The 22,539-nt window shown below is 34.1% G+C and overlaps 1 protein-coding gene across 1 annotated transcript in view; it reads left to right on the top strand.

The window, feature by feature from the left end:
- The first annotated feature begins 803 nt into the window (after positions 1-803).
- The window catches only part of LOC129740936 (CD109 antigen-like), a 185,622-nt gene continuing 163,886 nt past the window's right edge, over positions 804-22,539 (top strand). Inside the window, exon 1 of the mRNA XM_055732589.1 lies at positions 804-1,507. The gene's annotated coding sequence lies outside the window, so the exon portion shown is untranslated. The remainder of the gene's footprint in view (positions 1,508-22,539) is intronic.

Raw genomic sequence — 22,539 nt, forward strand, 5'->3', positions numbered from 1 at the left:
GGTTTGATTGGTGCATGTTTCAAAATCGGTCGGTGTTTTTAAACAACATTATCTATGATTCTGTGAGGACAAACACCGTATTTTTTTATTTTCTAGAACATATAACAGCGTCAACAAAAAGAAATGAAAATATTAAAGTTCTCACAAAAAGATAAAAAATTCAATTGAATTAAAACAAATAAAAACATTACAATGAAAATTACAAACAATTATGTAAAGTGACAAAAATAACAAATGAGATAATAAAAACAAATATTATAAACGTAACAAATAAGTTCTGAATGTATCTAAAACATTACAAAAATAAATATAATAAGACAAACAATTGACAATGGTTGACCAAACATTAAGCTAATAAATAAAAAAAAAGCTTTCCATAAAAAAATATGAAAATAAATCAAAAAAAAAAAATAAATTTTTATAACAATGCAATGGTTTTCATGACATCTTACAAAATGCGAGTTATCGTCCCAATATTGACCTTATTTTTTATTGTAAGACATTTTTAACTTACAGCCATACACCAAAGATCGCGCTAAACATGTCGAATAGTCGCACTAAACAGTTTATTGACTTTTTTTTGTTCTAATAATGAAGCAAACAACCATGAACCAGTCTAGTAATCCTCCCGATTCTCTCACTGCTTCAAGTGAGGAGAGCACGCGGGAGAGACCGGTAAAACCATAACAAACTCATTCTCACGTCTCACTTCAGCTCAGCAGCAGCATGTAAACAGTTTATTCCCGGTTCCCGAGGTACGGTTTCGCTTCCATACAGAAAGCCAGTCTACGTCAAGGTGCCATTCGTAACGGTTGTGTTGTGTTTTCGGTAGAGATTCTTCAGTTGCTGGAAGTGACCGTTTCATTCCGTCGTGTGTCGATGTGAGCAAGAGATTCAGGGAACCTGAAGCTGAACCAACACCTCGATGAATACAAATTTCGAGAGCGCGCGGCTTCTTGCGTGAGGCGTATTGTTGTGTTTTTTTCTGGGTTTGACGCGTATTGGGTCTTTGCAACGAGGTGCTCGGTTCGTTGATGTCCAGTCCAGAGGTCCGGCCAGATATTACTCTATCGGAATAGTGCCGGTTACTGTGTGTGTGGGGTTTCGATTGAAGGTTTCAAGTTTATTATTCACTCTCCTGATTCAGCTACTTGGAGATTCGAAGTCTGGTGCCTCTCCGTTCACAGATCGTATTTGTTGCAGCAGTGTGGATTTGGTGTGGCTTAGTTCTGCAGGTTGTCCCGTGTGACGGGTGGTACCCCAATCAGGTCTGTGATCGTCCAGTAATTGTTTATTGCAGTTCGGTGATTGTGAAGCTCCCCGGATCGGGTGCTACAGATGGGTCAAAGTGCAGTGTAATCCATTAACCCAGTGGCGAGTTAACTAATCGTGCTAGAAGCAGCAGTAATTGAATCAACTTTCTGGCGTAGGGTGGAACCCACAGGACGGGTTAACCGAAGCGTGGACCAGCAATTTGGAGGCTCTGCAAGCACACCAACACAGCCAGGTAAGAATGCTGCTAATCACCGAAAAAACAATTTGAAATTGAGGCTCTGAAAAGGGTGTTCGTATTTAAGTCTTCTAATAAAAAGAAATTGGGCGTTGACAAAATACCTAAATCGATAAAACAATTGGTCTTAATCCACTGAAAGTTCTAAAAAATTCAAAGCTGCTTTCTAGCTTATTGTGCCACCTGTAGATTCACACCTTAAAGGTGTCCATTGAGAAGAATGCCTTCAGTTGAGGGCGTGGATCACTTGTTGGTGTGTGTATTTTTGGTTTTGACTTTCATTCGAAGTTTCGGTCTTCTAACATACGTCATCGTTTATATTTCATGAACTTCTATCCTGCCCATTAACGTAATCATTCAAAAAGATAAAATTCGATTCATGTTGCAATTATTATAATCCAGACAGGTAAAATTCCGTTTAATGATCATTACTCATCCTAACACCAATACAAACGAGCCCAACAAGTTGGAGTCATTTTGCACAACCACCAAAGTCGATCTCCCAAACTGAGCCCGTCCATGGTGATCTGATCGTACAGACACCAGTTCAAACAAAAAAGGTGTATTTTGATTTTATATTATGCACTGTTTGACAGATCGGTGACTTCGTGCCGTGCCCGTCGTATGTGGTCAACAGTGAGATAGCATAGAAGCATAGAATATGATAAAAGCATGTATGTAGTACGTACATGCATATATCAACGATTCTGTTGTCGCTCTGTTGGATGACTGGACTGTGACTTTGGATCACAGCACCGCCCCGCAATAACAACATTTGACCTACGCATGGTCCTCTCGGTGTTGCCGGACGACGGACACGCCGTAGAATGACACATTTGCGTCCATTTTCAATTGTTGATCTCTGAACCCTCTGTCTGTGACGTAAGTTTGAGTTTGATAGGAGATTCCCGTTAGCGAGGTCAAACAGTATAGGTACAAAATGTTAAAGTTCTTACCAAGTTGTCAAAAAATGTTATGATTAGAACCCAGCTGCAATTCTTAAATTGTATTTAGTGGCTTATTGTAGATTCTGAATCTGACTTTTAAATGTCAAACATGCATTCTAGCATATCCATTTTTTTCTAATTTTAACTTTGATAGGATTTTATCTTCTATATTCATCTACAGAAATGTGCTTCTGTCTCCCACCCAATTCAATATTTTTTCCATTAGTCTGAACCTGAAATTTTAGTTTGCTCATCAATGAATCCCAACACTAATTTCTTTAGAAATATTGTGTTGATAATTTTTTTTTTGAGGTTTTGTGGTAAACATTTTCAAATACAATTTTTATCTACGGATTCTAGAGTCAAATGTTCTGTCTGATATTGTGATGCAATATTTATGAATATATAGGTGTTGATTTTTTGTTAAGACATCCATAGTAGGTATAACACCAGTGTCCTTTAATCTCTACATTACACAAGAGCAGAGTATTTTTGGTGCCTACGTTTTAGACGTCCTGAATTTAAAATTTACTTTCTATTATGTGTTGCGATGTTTACTTGGTTGAATAATTCTACTGAATCAATGCAATCGAAAGAATCCATTTAATTCAACCACTTTTTCTAAGAACTTCAAATTTTACATTTTTATTACTAAGATTACTTCAAAAATAAATAATAACATTAAGCTCAGTATTTAACCTTCAAAACACTATTATGCCTGCTTAGAAGGTAATTTATGATATTTGCAAAAAATAATTGTTGATACATCACGTGCAAACCTTGCGGAAGGGTTTTTTAACCATCCAATCGAAAATAAAAACTTTGATTACAGCTGTCCAATGCAAAATTCTTTTCGTAATTTGTTCAATGACTAAATCCCCAACATAAATTCTGTGTATGTTAAATATTCAAAAATTGATATTAACAGGTTTTTTATTCAACCATTGATCGCTTGGTGTGTGTGTTTCGTCGAATGCAAAATGAATTTGGTAACATTAAGAATTAAGAATTGGAATCCAAAATTAGAAGAATAAATAATAGAAAAGAATTCAACTAAAATTCCATGCAGAATTGCTTACGTCATGGTAGCCTTAAACTGTTCGCAGATGATTCCGTCTCCTACTGGAGTGGTAAAGACTTACGAGCTCGTGGTGTCAAAGGCCAATTCAGATTTGAGAAACAATGCAGAGTTTTTAAAGCATAGAAAACTGTGCCTTAATTTAAATAAAACCAGCTGGATGATTATTGGAAATCGACAGATTGGAGTTTGTCCAGAATTGTTAATTGATGGTTGTGTCGTCGAAAAAGTACGTCAGGTAAAATACTTAGGAGTACAAGTCGACGAAAAACTAAATTTCATAGCTCACATCGACTACATCATAAAGAAAATTGCCATTAAATATGGTGTACTTTGTCGAATAAATAGGTATATGACTTTTTGGTCAAAAATAACTTACGTGAAATCTGTTATTATGCCACACTTTGATTATGGTGCTACGATATTGCTTCATGCATCAGAAACACAAACAAAGCGGCTGCAAAGAATACAAAACAAAATAATGCGAGTAGTTATACGATGCAACAGATACACTCCTAGTGCTTTAATGCTTGATATGCTGCAATGGTTGTCAGTTAAGCAGAGGATTGCGTATAACAGTTTGATTTTTATCTACAAAATGATTAGAGGATTGCTTCCAGCTTATCTATCAGACGGTCTGCAGTACGGAATTGATGTACAGGGATACAATACAAGAAGAGCACATGATTTTAGATTACCAAACTCGAAAAAAGAGATGACAAAACGTTCTGTGTTCTATAACGGACTGAAAATGTATAACAACCTACTAAGAAGTATCAAAGACAGCCCAAATTTAAACACTTTTAAGAACCTGGCAATAAATTACGTGAAACAGATAATTTGAGAAAAGGACTAATCCTAAAAAGGATAATACAATAGTGATGAAGATCTGACGAAGCATCAGATAGAAATTGTACGGTGATGGACATACGCGGGAGTAAGACGAATAAGTCGTACAGAAATTGATAAAATAAAGTAAACAATATGAATTATCCTAAGGATAAACTGTCCCTCCCACTTCTAAAGATGCGTATGGGGTGGAGGAAGGACCCAAATGTGGGACCATCACAAAAAAAAAAAAAAAAATACATCGTAAAAGTTTTAGAGTAAAATTGATCTCGAGATCCCGAGTTTTCAAACCATGAAATTCGAGAAACAACACAAGAATTGATAATCTCAATGAATTGAATTTGTATTGTAAAACCTGGAAGAAGGTAAAATAAAAAAAAACCTAGAAATATTCATGGTTAGAGAATCACTCTAAGAAATTCGCAAACCAACTATGAGAATTTTTTTATAATCATTTTTAAAGTGCTCAGCATTATTAAAATTTGCTCGCGTTTTTTTTATTCAGATTTTCCTTGTTTTGGTACCAGACATGCTGACAACAGTTAGCATACATTACCAGGGGGCTCAAGCCTTTTAGTCTGAGCGAGTGTTGTGGGTCGCTAAGAAAAAAAAATTGAAAATGGTAAATTTGAAAGTTACATGCTTAATTCAGGATCAGGAGAGAATTATTTCAAAATAAAAGTCTCTCTAAATTGGAAGCAAAAAATTTCGGTTTAATTAGTTAGAAAAGCTTACATATATTCGAATATCACATCGAAGACTGAAATTGGAATGGAAATTTTATAGAGAAACTCAGTATTGTAGGGACCAGGTAGGCTTAGATTAATTTAAGATAGTTAAGAGCAAGTTCACTGGTGTTGGGAAAAAGTGGTAGAAATTTTGACATTTTCAAAATGTGCTAAAAGTTTTCAAAATTTCTACCACTTTTTCCCAACACCAGTTAACTTGCTCTAAGCAGGCTAAGATTGATAATTTGTCAGAATAGCTCGAGACGTTCAACAATAAACACGTCAAATAAATCGCAAAAGTTTTATTTAACGTCGGCATCCTGCAGTTTGGCGGATTGGTCTAATGGTGTTATACATTTTTTTACATTGGTTTTCGGAAAAGGGGTGAAGAATGTTTTAACGAAGACAAATTTCTTCAATGATTTGAAAATTCATTCTAGATAGCCCATTTGTTTTTATTTCAATAATACCCGAATATTGCACAGATTGAAAAATCTGGACTTTTTTTAATTTAAGTAAACATTGATCTATCCACAAATTGCATGTTTATAAAATTCCTCACAAAAAATGTAAAAGCTTAAAGTAAAAGCGATTTATTTTTGTACTTAATGCGAGAAATTTGTGCTCAGTGAAAATGGGAGATGTTTTTCTCGATTCCACCTGTTCTGTACTGCAAATGTCCTTTCAAGAAGCGAGAATTACTATTATTAATTTAAATGTTGACAAAGCTGAGAAAAGTTATCCTAGCCGCTAGTTTAAAGCCATAACGTTTTTATTTGAATTTGGAAAAATTTATTAAAACACAACGTTTGATTCACTGGGTCTACCTTAAATATGTTCTTCATTGAATTGTTAAGAAAACATGATATATGTATTGTATATTGTAATGTAAGCATTTCAAATCCCCCGGATTTATTCGGACAAGTTCAAATTTTCAAAGTAAAGAGGATAAGTAAAGCAAACTACGTTCATAATTTATTTAAAAAAAACATTGAATCTAAATTGGTCACTTTTTTGGGAGTTTGAAAAACGGTTTGAACGCTGCTAACATGTTTCATTTGAAAAAAAAATTGAGGTGTTTTTCTTCAATTTCCTTTCTGGTTTCTGCCATGTTAGGATTCTACGTCGAAAAATTTACAATGCCCAAATTTTGTTAGGCTTTGGGGAAATTTTATCCTGATTTGCTCAGCCCACATAAATGCCGGAAAATTCTGCAATTCATACTTTAAGGGGCCCTCCTTGACTTGTATTTAAGTTAAACTATTCGAGACATTATTTCACGGGGAGCCTCCTTACCTGGTTTACTTTTCGTTTTCATTCCAATTTTTACTGTTAAGTTAGATTTAGTAATTTGTAGTTTTTACTTTCTTTCCCAGATTCCTTAAACAAAATCAGTGTGATTAAACTAATATTAATCTTTTATTAAGTCCGGCTGGAATTTCATCTTCCAACCATGCGATAATGCAACACTTTGTTTTGTTAATATCTTCTGCATCCATATTATTGAGATATCTTCTAATAAAGAAGGTTATTGAATAAATATTCTGGGCAGGAGTGCGAAAAATTTAGGAAATCAACTTTTCGACCAAAGTTCATATAGTAAGACCAGGCCCACCAATGGTTGCTAAACCTCGAATCGAGTACGTTCAGTAACATATCTATCAACCCATCATCGGACCAACTGTCGCTAACTTGATTCGAGAAATAGCATTCGAGCAGTAGGTTGTTACAGGATGCATTTGTATAGCAACCCGGTAGCAACGCAGCCAGTCGTCGCTATCAGAAAATAAACAAACACAAATACCAAGCTGGATGGCAACAATGGGTGCGGAGATCAGTAAGTAGATAAAAACGCAACCAATCAAAACTTCCAGAATACCGAACGAAATAGCATCGCCCGGTGGGTTTGGTCTAAATCGTTTAAGGAGGATCTAACAGTGAGCTAATTCATTCTAATTTTCACGATTCATGAAGTGAAGATGATTGACTCCTTGAAGGTAGGGTATATTAGAGGTTTTATCAAACGCAAATCAAAAATTTTCGATTGGGGAAGTGAGTGACATTTTTTTTTGTCTAGTTCATCTAGCTGACTAATATACAGGTCTGTCTTCATTTCTGCAAGATAAAAAAGCTGCCCGCCGAAAAAATAAACAAAATACGGTGGTCAAATCGTTCGCAAAATATTGGAACCACTACCGGGGAGATATTTTTAAAAATAACTTGAAGGACAGTGAAACGAACTCTTTAGCGGGCACCTGGCTTGTTACGAGACAGAAACTTTTTGTTGACAAGTCTCGCATAGATGTTCCGGACATATACAAAGGACTAAAATTGTTTTTTTTTATTTCCAGCACTAGAAAAGGCTGACGATCTGTGGAAGCTGTACATAAGTCAGTGCTACATAACTATTAACACAATAAATGGCTAAATATACAAAGAAGGTTGCCGTCAAATGCGACCTTTTTCCCTGAATAACACTTCCATAGATCCTACAAATTTGATACTCTCTGTTTTGGATGGATCTGGAATGGTGCAATTACTCGAAAACAAAGGGGGAGTGATGAAAAGTCAAATCTGTTGTTTTTGTGCCGAAAGAGGACAATCTGCTAAAATTGTCATAACTTCTATCAAATTAAAAAGTTTTGAGTAGTTTTGAAAGTTAAGCTTCAGGAAACGGAAAAAAAATTCAAAAAATCTTTGATCTGAAAAAGGGTGATTCATAGTGCGAATTACAGGTGGTGCCCAAATATTAAAGTCGATGAACTTCTTTATTAGACGCTATCTCAAAAATAACGTGACAGAACGTTAAAAAAATTTGCACATGTGAACAATACGTTACTAGCTTATCAGAAAATCATCAATTTTCATTCATGCATTCAAAAGTTATTAATAAAACACAGTGTTTCGAAGTTGTATCTTGTTGATGCTCTATTCATGTGAAAAATATGTTGAATCAGACACTTATGCTTCACTATCGTTAAATTCAAATCTGAAATCTTCGTATCAAAAATCAAACGTTGTAGACAGAAATGTGTACAATGAGTTGCAATATACTTGAACAATGCATGTGCAAACGAATGGGTCGTTCATCATTACCAGATTCATATAAAGTCATTAGCACCCTCGTACAGACGATTTGATTTTAATTTCAATTTTTCCGAAACTCATCGGAAAACATAACTCTTCGAACAACAGGTAGGTCACATGAAAGGGAAATATGGCTACAATTGCTAGCTGCCAAGAAGGGCGTCCATCCATCCAGCGAATTGTTACACCTTTTATTGATCAGTCTATTATTGCCGTCTGCTTCCGTTTTGTGGAAGGATGGAAAGATTTTTTTTCCAAAAGCCGAAATCAGTAAAGTATGGGTAAGGTAAAAGATTAGACCCTCTATCTTCCGCCTTCGCATGATTAGCTGCACGGAATTCCGTTTTGGAAGTGAATATATTGTAGTAGATCGAAACATTCCATAAACATAATTGATACCTATACCTACGTTTTGGTAATACCATTCGAATTAAATCACGCAGCCACAAAACATGAATACGTAATAATGTGATATAAATCATTGCTCAAAAGGTGTACAGATATTTTGGCTTTGGGGCCGGTGAGAAGTGAATCGATTCCAAGCCAAGTGTCCATGACAACAAACTGTTGATAAACAGAGAACGTTTTTGTTACAGCGATGTGAAGGAGAAATGCAATGGAATTTGGGTGTCCTTTGATTGAGAGAACGCTTAAGACTCTTACAGATATCTCGTGAAAAATGTGTACGATAATGATAATTCAGGAGTGAATAAGTCATATTTATTCTTTTTTTTATGACTGCGATTTTCGTATTTTTTTTATAATTTACAAGGGCCTAGTAGAAATGAGTTCGAGTTCATTTCTATGGGTTCGAGCTCGTTTACGAAAATTTGCCAACGTAATACTATTTAATACCGTTGACTTTATCGTTTGATTCACACTCGTCCTTATGTTGGTTTAGAAGGAGGGTGATGCCAAACCGATTAAAAAAACCACAATGGCATGCATTTTCCACGTACCGTTCACAGTCTGTAGAGTTGTGCCGTTACTATAGCAGGACTGACTGTCCGTTTTATGCCTTCGTTTAACAGCAATTGTTGTTGCTGGGTTCGTTTATGTCCTGTCGATCATAGCTCAAGATAATTCATTACTGCTGGCAACAACCACGGGTCAGTTTGTGTCCGGTACTTTTTTTTGCTGCCTCTTTTGGTCTCTACGTCCATGCCAAAGGAACAGGACCTCCCGTGAATGGGGACGTTTCCAAGTAGAAACGAAAGTCACCCCTAGGCTCGGTCCTTAAATTACTTGCATGTGGATAGGTTGAAAAAGAAGAGAAGAAAAATTCACTGATTAAGGATCGCAACCTATGGAAAACTTCCAGCCGGCGAGGTACAACAACGACGTGCCAATGATTTGACGAAAGATTTTGTTAGTTTTAATAGTCCGATGTCTGGACGATGTTTTTGCCGGTGCGATATGTATTCGGTCTCGGTTATCTTATTTCCATCAGTTGATTTTAACATAAAAAGAACTAGCCCGTTGTGAAGCAGCAATTTTGTAAAACACTGAAGCAAAAAGGAATTTCCATCGCTCAATTAGATATTCAAATGAGAAAGGAACTCATTTGTAACTAAAATGTAGGTACGTTAAACTTTTCAGGGAATGGTGCGACTGAACAAATTATCATTTGTTTGTCAAAAGTAGGTTTGTAATCTGAGCTCAATATTTTATTTATTAAACTGTCATTGAATACGAACTCCACAGCTCCAGGTGTTGAGATTCTGTTTGTTTATCTCAGCTTCTCTTTTAAAACTTTTCTACCTCCATGTATGTAACTAATACTGTGTCAACAAACGAACTCTAACTTTGATAGCCCTCAACCAACAGTGACTCACCCGGTAAACAATCTTGCTTTTTGGCCCTTGAAAAACGAGCTTGTGCATCGTTTAATGGGAACGATAATTAGTTCAGGTCAAGAAGAAATAAACATTTGGAAAATAAAAGGACACCACGGAATACAAGGACTTCTCGAACCAATGTATGTGGGTACCTAACCTCGTGTAATTTGAGAAGACGCCCTACTGTTAGAACTTTTGACTGGAATGGATACGGATCGTTTGGTTCGGTACATAATTAGCTACTAATGGGGCTTCTTCAGTGGGTAATTGCCAGCCATTCGGCCAACCAGATGGTTGTGTTCGGAAAAAGTTGGGTTTTGTTGAAATCGGAAACTCACACGCCGATTACACATTTCAAAACTGACAAATTTGTGTTTCTTTTATCATTCTAAATGAAGAAATTCATGAAATGTTCAATAAACAGAAATGTACAGGAGGCTTAAAAAATAAAAAAATATTCAGATTTCGGCAAAATTTTATGATGTTGAGAGTAAATCTACCCGACCCTGGCCTATAGGGTAAGGTTGCCAGAATTTTTCCAGCACGTATCCGGGCCGGACAAACCGGGCTATGTTTTAATCTAAAAACCTGGCAAAATCCGGGCATTGGATTTCAAAATGATCGACCGAAATCCTGGTTATATCCAGGCAAATTTGGTCAAAACCTAGAAATAACTTATCATAAATCAAGCCAAAAAATTTGAAAAATATTTTTTCACCATAATTTATCAACAGATTTTAAATCGTATTTAATGCTTTCAAAAAACCTTTTATGATTATTTTTATAAAAATTGCTCAGCAAATTTAATTTTGGGCGCAGAAGTAAAAAAAAAATGTATAACACAATTTGTTTTTTTTTTAGAGTGTGGTTTGTGAATGAAAATGAGAATAAACCTGATATAAACAATGAAATCCGGGCAACCGGGCCGGACCGGACTTTTTCCAAATTATATAGTAAATATCCGGGCAAACCCGGATAAATCCGGGAAATCTGGCAACCTTTCTATAGGGACATGGTTGACTAATTTTTCTAAGAATTTAACCTTCCTGTATTGTGCACTAGAACGCTGGAAAAAATACTTTAGGCTCCCATATGTTTTTTCGATGCTTTCTGGATCACCAAGCATCAGTGTAAAATTTGAGATGATTTGGTTGAATCGGAACGCATTTCAATTTTGCAAGGAAAGTGGTATGGAAGAAGAAGCTTTTGCACATTAAATCATCCAGAAAATTCAATTAACCTTGAAATTTTTTGCTAACATCATGTTAACCCTTCATTTCATGATTTTTTATTTTTTCTCGAAAAAATTCTCAATAGTGCGCAATGATGAATACATGAAGGGAAAAATAAGGAAAAAATATTATTTTCACATATTTCGGTTATTTAGAAAAAATATTAATTGTTGCATATTTGCAACAACATGAAACGGTTACACCTTTTTTTCTTCACACTTGACAACTGGAAATAAATGCTTATTCCTAATTTCTTTTGCACTAATCATAGTTTTCGCACAGGAACTTCGCAAATCTAGATTTCTGGACACCGGAAAGTTAAGAATTTATCTGGGAGTAGTTATGTATGTTGGTTTTCCACCATGGGTGCACGGATTCACCGCAGTTTCTGCCTAAGTATGTGCTCTCATGCATTCTGGGACCGACCCCATGGCTTCGTATGTAGGTATATTTTGGAAGAACGAGTCAATCAGGTTACTTAGAGGTATTCCGGCGACCGTGCATATAGCTGGCCAGCTGGCAGCTGGTTAAACATTCATATAATCAGTTATAAGAGGAAACACATCTTACCTGTCGGCTTCTTATGGGATTCGAACCCAAAAGTTGTCTCGCCGATACCGGGAATCGAACCCAGCCTGGCACATCAGAACCAGACTCGCACCAGCTTATCCACTAGACTACAAAGACTCTCGAGAAATTAGCTAGGAGTAGTTATGCGATAATATACCACCTACTGAGGAAATTATTTCTTACGTTTGCTTGAAGGTGCTAAAAAAACGAACACACACATATAGGATCTCAGTGAAACTTCATGTTTCTTTGAAGAGATCTAATTTACTTAACTCTAAGGCGTACATCTTTCAAGGATTTTATGGCTAGCATCTTACCACCAGAAAGAGCACTATATGTGTCGTGATCGGGATTCGATCTCATGGACTCTGGCTTAGATGGCTGGAACGCTATCCTCTAGGCCACGACCGGCGGCAAAATGGAAAGCTTCTTACCTATACAACTTTTCTGAACATAACCTTGAACAAATCAACACATATCAATTCCGAAAACGTTTTTAAATTGGTTCTGATAAAGATTCTTAATCTTAATTTATACCATAACTATATGCCAGTTTTAATAAACAAACTTGATATTGAAGAGCAAAGTCTCAATTTAGTTTTGAAGGAATGATCCAATTACAAATTACATTAAACTATTAAATATCATTTGTTGGCAAAATTAAAAGAACAATAAAGATTTCTTCGGAATGAGCATTAGAATTTGGAACATGATTCTAAAATTAGAATTCAAACTTGAAATCAGTTTAAGAATAAAAAAGAAATAAAAATAAAACTAAATTCGAGAACAAAAAGTTTCAATTTAAAATCAACTTCCAGAGCTTCCAGGAAAAGGTTAAATAGTATAAATAAAGAGCATTTTTCGTCGATTGATAATAAGAAACGGCTCATACTTTAGTAAAAAATAATGAGCATTGTAATTTTCAATCAAATCATTCCTTCATCTCTAAGAAAAAAAAAGCAAAACAATACTTCAAACCTCGGTTATCGAATGTTGGCAGATAGTACTGAATTTTCAAGTGGAAAAATAAAAAAGCGTATTCGTTGTTTGTTTTTAGATTTATAAACTCTCTGGATAAAGCCCCGTACTTGAGTTTGAATCACGTTGAATAATATAGAACTTTTGAAAATTGGTGTATGCTTATTTTGCAAGTTGTGAAGGCATCCGACATTTTTTTTTATTCAAAATATGTATTTGTTATACCAATGGGCCGCGGAAAAAAAATCAAAATAATGTGTTTTACATACGCTGAATTACAAATCCTAAATAAGTTAATTATTCGGACCCGTCCTAGTTTAAAGTTTGATAAATTTTGAACTTTTTATAATATTTTTCTAGTTTTGATAACGGTTTAGAGCAAAACTTTTATTTTTTCACCTCGGGGGCCCTCTTTATTCAGGGGGGGGGGGGCAATTTTTCTCATCCCCCCCCCCTTTTAATACGGCCTGAACATGATAATAAATCATTTATAACGAAAACATTGTCATCGGGAAACAAATACACTGTTTAACGATGCAAGTTTCGAAAACACACTATGGAACCCATATAACTACCTAGGGTACTACCGTTGCATGGTGTTGCATATTTGCAACAGTTATTGAAAACCCATTATATCAGAGAAAAAACAAAAAAAAATCTCAAATTTTGTTTATTATGTAAATTACTTTAGTGGGAATACGAAAATATTTTTTTTGAGTCGAAAAAAAATTCTCAATATGAATTACACTAGGCCAAAAATTTGAAAAATTAGGCTTTTTCCACATTCCATATTTTTCAGATTCAAGTGGGTTTTTTTGGTTCCTATAAACACTAAAAATATATTTTTTTTAATTGAACGTGATCTTGAAATTATAAATATTATTCCCATCGAAAAAAAAATTTACTTTTTAGCTAAATGTGAAGTTTAGAACAGTTTTAATTAATTGTTGCATATTTGTAACTTTATGAAACGAAGGGTTAAGCATTTGATGAAAAAAATTAAGACCATTTAAAAATAAAAAAAAATTCAATTCATTAAAAAGTCTTTAAAAACGGCAGGCTTTGCTTGCTAGAGTTTACAACCATTTCAGGAAATGTTTTTGCTATGGTTATATAAATCATCGAATTCAATGGCTATGCAGTCATTTTTTGCGATTTTTCATTTTCATCCTAGCTTTCAAATAGCTGTCAAAAACGCTAAAATTCAAAAAAAAATATTTTAAATTCTGTTTTTGAATAATATTGAATATACTTTCAGGGTAATAATTAGGTTAGATCTAGGGTAATTATAAGCTTATCCACACGAAATATACTTCAAGAATCAAGAAATATTTAAAATCTAAAATTATATTTTTTCGAACATCCAGTACATCTCTGGTAATTTGTTTAATGAAAAATTATGTTTTCACATACACATTTCCATACAAAATTAAAACTCGTTGCGCTAATTCAGGACTGAAGGAGTCGCTTCCAAAATTTTTATTGCTTTTTCTGGAAATAAAAACAACCCAAAAAGTTATGGGAGGTGTAAAAATTATTAAATTTGAAATTTCCATACAAAGCTTGCAGCTGTCTATTGTGAACCTTTGAATGTCCTTCGACAAATATGATGGCTTACTTGCCTAAAATGCAGTAAAAATATGTCCATATATTCCTTTTTTTAGTTGTAACTTTAAATTTCAAAATTTCCAAATTTTCAAAACTCACAAAGTCACATGAACATTTAGCGCATTTGTTGTCTTTAGCTCTCTTTCTTAAATTTCGAAAAAAATATTTCGAACTTTAAATTGTGTTTAGATCTAATTATATTCCTGGATCCTCCTGTACTATTCAAATGTCCTCTTCGACCGACAATTGCTCTTGCCAAGGTCTTTTGAAGGCATATGGAGGATCAAACCGATGAAAAATTTGAAAAAAAAAACCTGGAGAAACGCATGTCTCCGTTTTACCCGACCCTGAGGTGTCCGTCTTACCCGACCTAGCAACTATTTTTTCAAGACCTTCAAACAAAACTCGCTGGCCAATGAAAAACTTAATAAACATTCCACCGTTTAAAACAATCTAAAGTTTCGAAAATGTTGCGAGTTATGGACTATTTTCTGAGTCGAAAACATTACATCTAATGGTGTATCCTCAAAGTTATTGTTTGTTTTTTTTTTAATATTTTTGAGACCTTACATGAAATTTACAGAAGTTTAACAAATTTAACAAAGTGTTTCGAAACTTAGGCAAACATATTCTCATCATTTGATTTCTTCCAAATAAATTTACTTTAAAAATATTGAATTGGCCGTTTAACCCAACATTCCTAAAACAACAAAAACCGATTTTGAATCTTTTTATTATCGTTCATCTAATCAAGCATTCGGAACTTGCCTAGTTTTTTTTTACTTTCAAACTTACAATACTCCAAAAAATTAATTTCTGCATTTTTTTTTTTGGAAATTAATAAAAATAATTAAAAACTGGTCCAAGATAATACAAGAACGATTTCCGGTTTTTTAATTAAACATTCTAATTTATTTTCCAACTTTTCCGAAGACTGCAAACCGCTTCGAATTATGCTTTAAAAAATAGCTTAGAATTCGTTTGGCTATTTTTTTTCTAAAGGTCTTCAAAATTCCTCATTTCTACAGAACACGGTCAAATGAACGATAAAACCATAACTTTTTCCTCAAAAGTCAGAAATACTAAAAAACGAGTTATCCTGAAAACGAGAGCTGATAGAGAAAAACTAAATTCTGCGCCCCAAGTTAGTCAAAATCAGGTCCTAAATTCTTTGCAGCTCGATACCATGTGAATTTTGTTGCCTTGTGTAGTTTATGGAACAGTTGATTTGTGAAATGCCTTAAGACAGTTTCTACTACGATAAAGGTAAAGATTTGTGGACAGGTTGGTAAAATAGAATCACGGCTTATTGGGTGAAGTTGGGTCGACAATCTTTCAAGCAAAACCTTGAATTACACACATACACTATTTTACAGTATGACACAGGCATTATCAATATTTGCAGCTGTTTAGGGTGGAAAAAGTTAATATTTTTTTTCGAAAAAAAACAGGTTTTTTTTTATCAAAATCGTTTTTTTTTTATTTAACTCTGATTTTTTATATTAAAATAGGTTATGTATTGAACATTATCTATTTTATTTTTTTTTAGTTTGAAATTTCAAAGTTTTTATTTTTTTTGTTTAAAAAAAAAATTTTTTTTTGTTCACCTTGAACAGCTGTAATAAATAGGTCACTTTATGAAAATAATTTAGCATCCAAAGGTTCTGCATCATTTCATAAAATTTAGTTGTTAAATACAGTAGAAAAAAATATAGGGATAGTTTTGATGGTTAAACCCCCTCCCCCCATGGCGGTCCAGAAATGCAATTGTGGTACACCCTAAATTTCACATTTTTCATACAATTTCGATCATTCATTCAAAACTAACAATTTAGACTCAGAACTGATGCAAAAACCTCAAAATTTTCTCACTTGTTGTTAGAAAATAATTTCTGAATATTAAATTTTAAATGGGATTTAACTCATTTTCGAGGTTCTGGTTCCGGATTTTAAAAATCAAAATTGAATTTTTGTTTTTATTTTTGGATTCTGAATCCAGTTTAGGATTCTCGGTTTTCCGTTCAAATCATCATTGGAAATCCAAGAAGCTGTTTTGAAATTGTCGTTAAAATTTAGTTTTGCATTTCATTCCAAAGTTGATTCATGGTTTTCGAAACTCATATGCATTCCCAGTATTTTGATAATAAATTTCTGGATGTGAAGCAAAATTAGAATAATGCCGAGTTTTTGTTTTATATTCAGATTTGAGGTTCTTAACTTTATTCTTATGCAGAATTTTAACATAACAAAGCTTCAAAATTGTGATCCTGAGTTGAACACTCAAAATCAGATTCCTAATTCGTAATTCATGTTTTATTTCAGATTCGCAAATCGGATTAAATATGAACTATCGATATAATAAATTCAGATTTGATTCAAAGATTACTGACTGAGGGATCTGAAACAAATTTCGATTTTCGGGTTATATTTTAAATTCTGATTTGGAGTCTGAATTGAAAAATCGTTTTTTGTACATTTCAGAAATCATATTGAAATTCAAAACCATATTCAAATTTGAAATTTTGAATTCAGGTTCAAAATCAGATTCCGAATTAATATACAATACAGATTCAGCTCGTAAAAAAGTATCACTATCTAATTAATATATTAAGGACCGCGAAAAAAATATAAGCCAAAAAACACCGATATTCGACAATCTATATCTCAGAAACCACTGCAACTTATTCTACAAATTTAGTATCTCTGAATTGCCGAAACAGTTGTATGTAAATTCGTAAAATTTAGTTTAACGATTCAATTTATAACATTTGAGTATGCAACACGAGGGATAAAATGAGATATTTCCGTATGTGTTAAAATTATCAAAATTACTATTTCGTGGAAGAATAAAATCACAAATATATAGTAGAATTTGAGTTTATTTTACAAGTGTTGTTTGGTTAAAAAAAACTGAATTCTATTTATAAAAAATCTTTTACAGGATTTTAATTATAGAATTGAATGTTAATGAAAATATTTGCTGATAAAGAAACATGTAATCATTTCGTAAAATATTTGACTGAGAGTTCTTTTTTTGTGTTTTGATTAACAGTGATCTGAAATTTTTAATTTGAATCGGGTTTGGAAAAACCAGATTTGAATCACAAAAATTCAATCTGCTATTAAAAATTATATTTATGAAATAATCAAATTTAAAGAACTTGATTGATTTAGCTTATTTGATTTGAGTGTGAGTTGGTTGTTTAAAAATTTTAAGGCTTTCTTGAAAAACTGATGCTATGCTCAATTCCAATAAGCTAAATTCGCCAGATTTTTTTTAGCACATTAAAAGATTTGATGAAAACCATCGATTCTAGCTTTAAATTTTAAAGATTTTAGGAAATATCTGCAAAAGCCTATAAACTGAAATACGAAAAATATCAACACTAAATTATGATGAATCAAATAGTATTAAAAAATCGGTTTAATTTGTGTGAGGTATGTGTAACATTCATAATTCATGATGTTATAAATTCGCCAAAAGCAGAGAAACTAAGCCTTTATAACTAAATTCACATCAATTCGACTTTGTATGTAAGACTTTGAAACAGACAGACACATCTTATTTCAATTAGCGATTTGACGATTGTCTTGAAAATTCTTGTAGAATTCTTTCGTAAACTTACTGCTTTGTAATGCATGTAATTTTTTCAGCTGTCTCCGTCAACGAGCTACTTGAGCGAGAACAAGTAAGATACTACGTGGAAAAAAGCGAATTTTGCACAAAAGGCACTACAAAGACGATTTAATCTAATTTTCTGAAATTTGATCCCTAAATTAATTTTCAAAGATTTGCCGTTTTTGCTCTGTTTTTGTAAGCTTCACATTGATTCTCCAATAATGCCAAAATATGCGGGAAGGGCTTACGATCTACTATAATAGAAACATTGTTAGTATCTAAATAACGTCACATTTTGCGCCATTTTTCTGATACGTTTTCGAGATTAAAGATAGAGTTTCAAATTCTGCGTAAGCAAGCAACCTCTCTCAAATTATATGGACTCTATTGCTCAATAGGAACTCAATTTAAGCCAAAAAACTTGTATGGAAGCCCCCTTTCTCCTTCCGATCTGCAACTGCTGGAAAGAGGTAGGGATCCCATTTATTCGTAATCAAAAACCCTATCATATCAAAATTGGTTCCATTGGTAGATAATTTCTTAAGCAAAACGACCCCCTCCGAAGAAGAAGTTACAGAAGTGTCTGTAACATTCATTAAAAAAACATATCGTGTATTTAAATATCTTCACATGTCAAATTTGATTCTATTGGCTTTACTTCTGAAGTCATACCAACAAAATTGTATTGGCGCCCCCTCCCAACTTCCTGTGTACTCCCTGGAAGAGCGGTGTTTCAAATAATCAGAAAACCCAAATGATTTCCCATTAAATATTTAGTTCCATTTGTAAGATAAGTTCTCAGTTTATGCATAACAATTGTAACCTTTCCTCGTATCCAAATTCCCTCCCATGCCAAATTTGGTTCTCGGTCAGTTCTAAAATTGTGCGAAAAATTGTAAAGGTTCCCCCTCTCACTTTCCTATCGCCCCTTTGGAAGGAGGCAGTAGTACTAAATTTTGATAGAAATTGTATGGGAGCATCCTCTCCCAATAAAATTTTCTCACTGAAAGAACAGCGTGTTCCCAATATATAGTAACATTTCTCGTATTAAAATTACTTCCCATACCAAGTATGGTTCCATTTGCTTCATTAGTTTTCCAGTTATGAAAATTCTAAAGGAGCCCCCCCCCCCCCCGCCCCCCCCTTTCTTTCTCCCCACTGGAAGAAGGTATAGGCACCAAATATTCATAGCACCATTTCTCGTACCCAAATATCATTTTAAGTCAAATTTGATGCAAATCGACGAATAGTTCTCAAGTTATGCAACAGGGTGGATTAGATTTAAATCAAAATGATTTAAATCATGATTTAAATAGTTTCGATAGACGAGGATGCCTAATGCTTGGCCACGTAGAACGGGATATGGGTTTAGATAAAGTCCACGTGGACATTAGACTGCCCCAAATTTGTATGAGAAATTTCAAGCTTGTGAAATGTTATGCGCTGCAGACTTAAATTGATCCTATGCCTAGTACAAGGTGTCATGCCAAACTTAGGCCAGATCGGATTACGGGAAAGGGTCGCTCAGCAAGCCTAAATTTTGTATAGGATTTTAAGACATTTTGTTCGGGAGAAACATGAAAACTCGGCCGATTTCTTTCGAAAACAGTTTTTATTAAAGCCTAAACTATGACAAATATTTCATTCGAAGACTGGATTTCGATTCCACTTATGATAAAAAAAGTTAAAACTTAAAAAATGGGGTAACTTTTTTCAGGTTGATATTCATCACTGTTAGAGCTGCGTCAAAATGTTCGAAGCAGTGGCTCTCATTAATAGTGATGAATATCACCCTTAAAAAAGCTAACTATTTTTTGAAGTCTAATAACTTTTGTGTCCTAACTTGAAATGCAGTCTTCGGATGAAATATTTGTCATAGTTTAAATAGGCTTTGAGAAAAACTGTTTTCAAAAGAAATCGGCCGACGAGAACCAAAGTTATTCATGAAAAACTGGATTTTCTTGTTCTTTCCTGTGAGACCTTGTACTAGGCCTAGGATCAATTTAAGCCTGCAGCGCATAACTTTTTCAAATGTTTCGTCACTTGGGGCACTCTAGTGGACATACTTTATAAATATTACTCAAATTTAATTTGATGAAGCTATTTTGATTGAAAACTTGGTAAGTTGACATTTCAATCAAATAACTCAAACAATGTCCGCTCAAGTATGCTCAAAATAATTGTTGTTCAATTCTGAAGTAAATTTACTTTTTTTTTTTTAATAAAATCAACTGATTTTTCGTGTTTTTGCTTAAATTTCGATGCTCAACATTTTTAAAAGTTATGAATAAGAATTTTTCTATTTATTTGATCTTTTGATTTCTCTGAACCAAGAGAAGAAGGAGGCTGATTGAGTGTTAAATACCAACTCGTAGTCTGTCTATAAAAAGTGTTTGGTGAATTAGTAGCCTCTTTTATCAACATAAATTGAAATGTCGTTTTGGGTAAATTAAGCATTAGATCATACCTTGTCAACTTCTTCCGAAACCGAAATGTCGAAAATACAACACACAAAAATAAGGTTTATGGTTTTTTGTTAGAAAAAAAATCATCGGATAAAAAGTTGTAACAAACCCCACAACAGCTTGCGTCCAACTAGCCGCATGCAATTGGAATCTGCTTATTGAAAAGAACAATTCATCATCGGCCGCCCTCCATTCACTCAATCTTATCTGCTCGGCCAGCGGAACCCCATATTTCACTCCGCGGCCAGTACCCATTAAGTAGGAGTCCCGAGTAAACCAGGCAACGAACCACTTGTAAGAACTAACTCGGAGACGGCTGGATTCTTCCCTGTGTTGTTCACGGTTTTGTTCGACAGAAAATAGATACACACCAGAGAGCAGCAGCGAGCTGCCATAGCAGACTTGTGCCAAATCAAACTCCCATTAAAAACCGATCGACAGGAATTTCAAACAACGCACTCGGTTCTTAAGAAACAGAAGCACTGCGCGCGGTTGGCATGTTTTTGTTTTTCTTGCAGTATTTCTTCCTCGGTTGCTTGCGTGCGGCTGCGGTAGAGAAAAGTCTTCTTCGAAACCCATTCACGCTCGAAGATTCGTTAATCTTCAACTAGGTTGGTCAAACGACAGCGGCAAATGGAGGCGGTTTGAGGCACCGTTGTAGATTAAGATTAGTAAATGTGAACTAACAAAATAAACGCAGCGATCAGAAACGAAAGCGTTTCGCAAAAATACCTAATAGAGGAAGAGTTTGAGGTAAACCGGGGCAACTGATTTACTCAAGAATGCCTCCTAAAAACCGAAATGGCATTGAAACAGCTCGAGCGAGATCTGTTTCCCATTCGGGTTAGCTGCTCTGGAGATGAGTCAACCAAAAACGCGTTGTATGGGTAAAAATTTATAAAAGAACGAATTCAAAATTGTTGAAAGTTGTTGCTACGTAAAAATCCAAATGTTTCTATAATTTAATACATCAGTGTTTCATTCTTTGTGATAAAATTTTCACATTACGGTGCACATCTTTGAATCGTGTTCTATTAAGCTAGTTTCTTCAACATAAGAATCGAATTTTACTTTTGATAAACCATTAGAAATCGTTCATATCATCTAATGACTAATCTACTTTCATTTCAGTTGGTTGACTAATTCTACTCTTTCTTCTTTTTCTAGGTAATTCTGAGACTGAAGTCGATAATCTCAATAACCATAGTAAGTACACAATGCTATTCAACAGGCAAAACGCTTTTTTTAATTCAATATTCAACTTCGCAATGAAACTTGACGAAATTAAAGAGAATATGCCGAATTAATTTGAATCTGAAAAATAAAAAGTTCCTTTTAAAGTAACTTTGTCTTTTTTAAATGCATTTTCTATGACTTAAATTGGGTTAACAAGGATAGTGCAGTACTGAATAGGGACAAGAATTTAAAAAAAATCAGAAATTCAACTTAACCAAATTTATATAAAATTTCGACTTTCCTTTTTTCATAAATATTTATCGAAAATCTTAAAGAGGTTGTGTATATGCCGTTTCATCAAAAATAGTCCATAACAAGATTCGGAACGCTAACGGAAATCGACGGACAAAATCAAAAAGCGCCACCATCAAACGTTGCGACAGAAATGCTCAGTATAAACACGCTAAAGACAAAACCCTAATTTATATGACAGGTTTGGAAAAAACTAGCAGTTTGAGGGTTAATTTGCACAACATTTACACTGAGATCTTCTTTGACGTGGTTTTTGTTGCAATATTCTTCACGTGGTCTTGGTTCTTCAGAATTAGTTTTTCAGTATCAGAGTCAGTATTCGATATTCAAAGTCTTTTTTCTTGAGAAATTTCTCAAATTGTCAATAAATGACGGATGGTATGGAAATCCTACGATATGGGTATTAGATGAAAAATTCTTTGTTCGCTTAACTTTTAAATGCTGTAAATGACTAAAAAATCGCATGAAACCTCCCATATACATAGATAGTGGGTAACAGGATTCATAGGAAGAATTTTAATTTCTTTGTCAACAAAATAAAC

The sequence above is a fragment of the Uranotaenia lowii genome, chromosome 2 (assembly GCF_029784155.1).
Source record: "Uranotaenia lowii strain MFRU-FL chromosome 2, ASM2978415v1, whole genome shotgun sequence".
NCBI classification, from domain to species: Eukaryota; Metazoa; Arthropoda; class Insecta; order Diptera; family Culicidae; genus Uranotaenia; species Uranotaenia lowii.